At 56.9% G+C, this 6517-nt stretch overlaps 1 pseudogene; it reads left to right on the top strand.

Annotated features, from left to right (window-relative positions):
* The first annotated feature begins 2328 nt into the window (after positions 1-2328).
* Positions 2329-6517, top strand: part of LOC143388827 (paired box protein Pax-2-like) — a 77771-nt pseudogene continuing 73582 nt past the window's right edge.

The following is a 6517-nucleotide window of genomic DNA, read 5'->3' as shown; positions in this document are numbered from 1 at the left end:
AATTGGTCTCAGAACAATCCAGGAGGGAGGGCAAATACCAGGATCCCAGCAGACCCAGGCCTCTAAGGAGTGAGAGTCTCAGAACCTCATGCGGCAGAGCTTGGCCTGAGACCCACCAGAGGAGTAAGGGCGTCCTGAAAACCAGAGTTCCAGACGTCCAGCTGGAGTCAGGCTAAGTTGGGCTGAGTCAGGCAGGTGCGGACCCGGATACTATCTGCCGCCCAGGCTTCAGCCAAAGGGACTGGGGCACGAGTCTTCGGCCCTTCCCCCAAGCACCCGAGGCTGCAGACAGGCCGGAGGAACCTTAAGTCTAGGCGGCGAGATCGCAGCACAGCGCGGTCTTCGTGGAGCCGCCCTTTCGCAGACCCAGGGAAGCGGGGGGAGGGAGTGAAGGAGGGAGAGAGAGTTAAAACATCAGCTGAAGTGCCAAGATGATTTATGAGACGAGGGAAAATATTTCATAAAGATCTCCCGGATATTCTGTACTTAACCAGTTAGGAGACAAAGGGCTTCTCCTGCCTAGTGCGTGAGAGCGGACCCCAGCGAGCAAGGGAGGGAGTGCTGGCGAAGGCTGCGGAGTCCGGGCCAGCGACTCCGGTAGAAGTGAGGCCAGGGCCGGTGTGCTGCGCCTCCTGCGCTCGCTCGGATCCGCAGAGCTGGCAGCGGGCGGCGCTCCGCCACGTTAGCAGTTGCCTCTTCTCCCCAGCAGGGGAGAGAAAGCTTTGGTCTCCCGCATCCTCTGCCGCCAGCGAACAGACACTCCGCAGTGTTTCTACCCAATCTCCTCCCGGTTACCGAGGGCCCAGGAGCCAGGACCCCGGGCTTTTCTATCATCCGTTGGGTCCCACCAAGGCAGGTGGGTTCAGGCCGGAGGTCTCCAGTTCGATTCTAAAGCAAGTGTTCTGTACTGCCCAGACCCGGGTGGGCGAGGGGATGCGGGAGGCAGTGTCCGAAACTGCGTGTGGGACAGGAGAGGACAAACTGCTGGGCACTTTGCCCCAGAATGAGAATGGTGATGGTGCGTGAATGGCAAGGTACCTCTGGAGGGAAAAGGAAAGGGAAGGACCAGAGAAAGAGGAAGGAAGAGTCAGGACAGAACGGAAGGGAACTCAGAGCTGAGGGTAGTGGGGTTAGTGCTAGGGACAAGGACCGACCCGGGCCCCGTGGCTTATGCGGGCACTGGCCGGTGGTGATGGCAAGGCTGGGCGAATTGGGACTGAAAGCCCGGCTTCTGAGTGCCGCGCCTCAGCCGTGCTCTGTGGTTGCCTGAATATTCATTAGACTGGCCGCTCTTTATCCTTATCTAACGTTTACCTTATCGGTGAGTTTCTCAGTGTAGTTTTAATCCTGGGCTCCCATTCCTCCTCCCCCTGGTTCGCTCCCCTCCCTCCCTCTTCCTTCGCCCGTGGTTCCCTCCCTCCCCCCCCCCCCCCCCCGTTTCTCCCTCCCCTACCCTCCCCTCGCCGGCACCGTAGTGACAGGCGCGGGGGCCCTCCTCGCCGAAGCTCGGGGCTCTGGCGCTGGTGAATCACAGAGTGGTGTATTGCCTTTGTCTGACAAGTCATCCATCTCCCGGCGCGGGGAGGGGGAGGGGGTCTGGAGGGGGCTTTGCAGCTTTTAGAGACACACACACCGGGAGCCGAGGCTCCAGTCTCCGGCGGAGTCTTCTCGAAGCCGCAACCCACCTGGGGCCGGCCCAGCGCTGCCGGCTCCGCTTACCTCCCTCCCTCCCTCGGGGCCCTTTGGCTGCGGCAGCGTGCGCTTGCCTATTCCGGGGGCGGGGGCCCGCTCGCGCGCTCCCCTCCCGCGGGCGCCCGCTCGGACATCCCGGGGATTGCTACTTCTCTGCCAACTTTGCCAACTCGCCGGCACTTGGAGCAACCCAGCTCCCATCCCGGCGCCCTCGGGCCGCCCCCCGCCCCACGCCCTCTCCGACCAATGCCTCGTGGATCACGGGGTTCCAGGGGAGCTGAGCTAACCGCCTCCCCGGCCCGGCCTCAGACCTGGCAGCAGCTGCTGCGCGAGCAATGCGCCCCCAGTGCCCCCTGGCCCGGCCCATTTCCCCGGGGCCGCTCTGCTGATCGTCCAGCCCCGCGCCCCGATGGTAGGAAGTTGCGGCCACTGCGGTTGCAAGCCCCCGCTGGCCCTGAGGAGTCCCGGCGGGGAGCTCAGCGCAGCGGCCCCCGCCCCCGCGCGCCCCACAGCTGCCGGGCGCCCGCTCACCCTCCCTCCTTCACCGTCCCTCCCTTTTCTCCTCAAGTCCTGAAGTTGAGTTTGTGAGGCTACACGGCGGCGGCGGCCGCGCTGCTCCCGCTCCTCTGCCTCCCCATGGATATGCACTGCAAAGCAGACCCCTTCTCCGCGATGCACCGTGAGTACCAGCGCCAGGCTTCTGCTCGGGTTCCAACCCTGTCTAATCCCAACGCAGCCCGGCCCCTGCACTCAGGTCCCATCTCGGAGGCCACGCTGGCTTTTCCCGTTCTCTCTTTTCGTTCTACCTCTTTTCCTTTGCCCAGTGTTTCTAACGCCTTTAGCTTCTCTCCCTTCTTCCTTCTGTAACCCACGCTTATTCCTCTGCCTGCCTTCCTACCTTCCCTGGTACTCATCACCTGCTTTTGCTCCTTCCACCTGCTCCTTCTTAGGTCGTGGGACCCACAGCCCTAGGCGGGGGTTCCAGCTCCCTAGTCAGCCTCTTGCCCTAGACTGGAGGACTAATTGACAGGCAGTTTTTAGGGTGTTGTGGTTTTTCTCCCTCTCTGTTTTCTCTCACTCTGTCACCCTCTCTCAGTTTGTCTTCTTCTCCCCACTCCCTCATCTCTACCTTTCTCAGACTTGGAGTTGTGGGTGTCAGGGAGGAGACTTCTAGCTTGGACAACCTGAGTGTTAGGACAGTTGGTCAGAAGAGAGGGGGGGTGGGGTGCCCCCTTCTGACCCTCCGCTTTCAGCATCTTTTTGGCCCTTCCAGCCTAGTCAAAGCTTCACCTGGGCTGATTTGAAATATTTCCTTCCTCTCTCTTTCCCATTTCCCTTCCATCTCCTTTCCCTTTGAGTTGAGAATCCAAGGTTGGCAGGACGTGGCATTGTCTTTCCCTACCTCTGCCCTGGGAGATGTTCTAAAACAAAAAGGGGTTAGAGGAGAAATCGAAGTCAAGAAGAGAGCAAGCAGGGCAGCCTTCCAAGCTGGCCCCTGGGCAGAGTGCAGCTCTGCTCAGTTCTGAAGCCTTCTTGCCTGCCTCCCACTCCCTGTTAAGGATCTTGCAGTCAGTGTCCTGGGTAGGGGGTCAGCAAAGAAGGAAAAATGAGGGGGAAAGAACAAAAGGAAGGCAAATCCCCAAAACTGGGGGAAAATGAAAGAGAAGTCAAAACAAGGGAAAGGAAATCAAAGACAGAAAATTGAAAGGATGATACAGAAAAAAAAAGAGAAAAGGAGAAAAGAAACAGGAAAAAGAATTGTTTTAATGAAATTTAAATTTATCTAATTCATATTATGTTTTTTAGCTTGGAAAACCATGAGATATTTAAGCAGACATTTAAAATAAAAAGTTAAATAAGATTCTAAGTAGAAAACCCCTCCCCATCTGTAAATTAATAATTAAGATAATTTGCAACTTTTCACAAGGAAACTTTTTAGACCTGGCTTACTTCTGTGCTTAAGACAAGAAAGCCAAGAAGAAAGAGCTGTGTTTCTCTAGGCATATATTTAGCTTTGGGGGGGGGGTCTTTAAAAACTACTCCTGGGATAAAATATATTTCCCTAAATAATTTCTGAGTACAGGAAACCCAAGCCGAGGGTTTCAGGCAGTTGCTTTTCGCTGCAAGCCGGGCCGGAAAGCCTTGCTCCTTTTTGGGAGTGGAATTAGGTCCTCACGCCGTCTTCACCCAGCCCGCCTGTCTCGCAGCCGGCTGCCACAGCTTTGGCTCTCTTCTCTGGAAGATTGCGCCTGGGCCGCGCACTGATAGCCACTTTGAAACCAAAAAGGGAGCAAGGACAGCAGAAGGTGGTCAGAAGAAAGGAGAGAGTCGCCGCCAGGCTGGCGAGCTGGCTGACTCGCGGGCCAGCAGCTACAGTCCGGGTCTTCACCGCCGGCAGTGGCGCATTCCAGGCCTGACTCAGCGCCAGCCCGGCAGACCTCTGGCCTCCGGTGGACCACCGGCCCGGACGTCTGCCGTGCCCCCTTCCCATCTCCACCCTTTAAATTGGGGCTGAGGGGCCAGGCCCGGAGCCCGGGGAGGCTGAATTATTCATCTTTAATCTGCCCGCAGCTGCTGCCTTTTCATGCTGGTAATGCGAGTTCTCCCGGGGCCTAAATTATTGATGGTTGGGGTTTGGAAGGAGGGGAGGGGTGAGGAGTGAGACTAGAGATAGGGAGATACAGGGATGGGGCCAAAATAAGAGGTTCTGGCCTCCCAAGAGCCACCTAATCAGAGGCCTCTTCCCAGGTATTTCACCCGATTTCTTTTGGTTTCCCCAGAAGGGGACGCGAGAAAAAGCGAAAGGGGCACAAGATGCCCCCCCCCCCCCCCCCCCCCCCCCCGCTTTTTCCGAACTCGCTTGAGGCCAGCATGGCAGGGGTTGCAGGTTGCTGGCCCAGTCTGGCCTAAGCTGCTACAAGTCTCTGAGCTTGGATTGCTTGCTAAATGCCGCTGCAGGTTGATCACTCTAGGTGCAGGATTTCTAGTCTGTGGTAGGCCAGGGAGAATGGGGCACCGGGGCAGAACCCTCAAGTCTGGCAACCGGTGACCACCTTGCCTCTTGTATTGGAAACCTAGCTAGTAGGACTGGAAACCCAGAATCCTCCTTTTGGCCAGAAGAGCAAACGCTCTTGTTGCTGGGTTCCCTGGGCTCTCTGGGCGGCTGGGCTCTAAGAGGTCAGAGGGACTGGTACTGGCTTGGGCTGGCTATAAAGGGTGCCGGGTGAGTCCTCAGCCGATTGGGCAGCCTGTGTTGTAAGACCTGGGTGAAATGGTTTGCACAAAGCCCGAAGCAGTTAGCGACTGACAGGAGAACCCAAACAGCCTGTGTTCTCGGCTGCAGTGGGGAACCGCGCAGCTCTCAGGCCATCATCTTGTCTTTGACAGCATCAAATGCCCGACCCCTGTCTCTTCCACTCTCCCTTCTTCAGCTGGTTTTCGTTCCACTTTAGACACTAGGGAGATGAGAAGGTAGATTTTCTCCCAAATATCTAAAGATAGAAAACATAAAGGGAAGAAAAACTCCCTGCCAAAAACACACCAAACAAAAAGCACAGGGAAAGAGGTAGTGCGATCCCGATTAAAAATAAATACAAAGGAAGAGGTAGAGAGCAAAGGTGTGTGTGTGTGTGTGTGTGTGTGTGTGTCTGTGTGTGTCTGTGTGTCCTTCTCTATGCTTGGGGTTCGGCTGAGCAGAGTTAAGCGGACCCGGACCTCCCATCAGCTTCCAAGCCCTCACACGCACTGAATCTGCCCCTTGCATGCGGCGCAGGCGGGATCCCTCTCCAGTTAGTTCCGTCTTACCAGGCACTTCATCTCCTCACTGTCCTGTATTTGTTCCCAACTGGCATTAATCCCTTTTACCTTATTTCTCCTCCTTCCCATTCTTTTTTCTCTCCTGACTTCTCCATTCCTTCCCTCACTTTCTCCTTTGCATAGACCTGGTCTGAGAGCCGCGTTCTGCCCAGCCCTCTGTCCAACATCTGCGCTTTCCTCTCTAGGGCCCCTGCAGTTCCAACCCCTAATCCTCCGCATTGTGGTCAGTCCCCCCGCCCCTTCCTTCTCGAGTTCAGGAATATGCCCCACAGACCTACCTGCTCCTTTAGCAAGTCTGGGGCCTCGGACCCTGACTAATGGTTGGTCCCTGCTGTGTGTGGGGTGTTGTGTTTTTTTCTTGTCTCTCCCCAGCAGGGCACGGGGGTGTGAACCAGCTGGGGGGGGTGTTTGTGAACGCCGGCCTCTACCAGACGTGGTGAGGCAGCGCATGGTGGAGCTGGCCCACCAGGGTGTGCGGCCTTGTGACATCTCCCGACAGCTGCAGGTCAGGCACGGCTGTGTCAGCAAAATCCTGGGCAGGTGAGGGCCGGAGCTATCCCTGGAGAAGACCTCCTCCTTCCCTGGCCCTAGGACGTGGTTAAAAGTGGAGGATGCCAAACAGGAGAGGGAGACCCCCAGCTAGAAGGCATCTAAAGAGCTGTTTCATTTGGAAAGGGAAATCAAGTGGTGGCACAGCCCTAGGAGGAAGAGTGGAGCAGGGTCAACCCAGTGCCTGCCCTGCTTCAGGAACCTCCAAGGGGAGGAAGCTCCATTTGTGGCTTCAGAAAGGGAGGGACACTTTTCCCAGCCAGTTAATGTGAAAGATGTTGGAGGAATGGGGTGGGGAGCAAAATGGGTCCCCAAGAAAAGAAAAGACAGCATTCGGGAGTCAGGAGGGTCCTGGTTCCCATAGGGCATTGTGCTCAGTAGGAAAGGGCTGGAGGTGGTGCCTCAGCCCTGGCTTTACCTGAGGCCTCTCCTGGCTTGCTCTTCCCAAGTGAAAAGCTGA

The sequence above is a fragment of the Callospermophilus lateralis genome, unplaced genomic scaffold (assembly GCF_048772815.1).
Source record: "Callospermophilus lateralis isolate mCalLat2 unplaced genomic scaffold, mCalLat2.hap1 Scaffold_45, whole genome shotgun sequence".
NCBI lineage: Eukaryota > Metazoa > Chordata > Mammalia > Rodentia > Sciuridae > Callospermophilus > Callospermophilus lateralis.
Note: the sequence above shows the minus strand (reverse complement) of the source record. Positions and strands in the feature narration are given on the sequence as shown.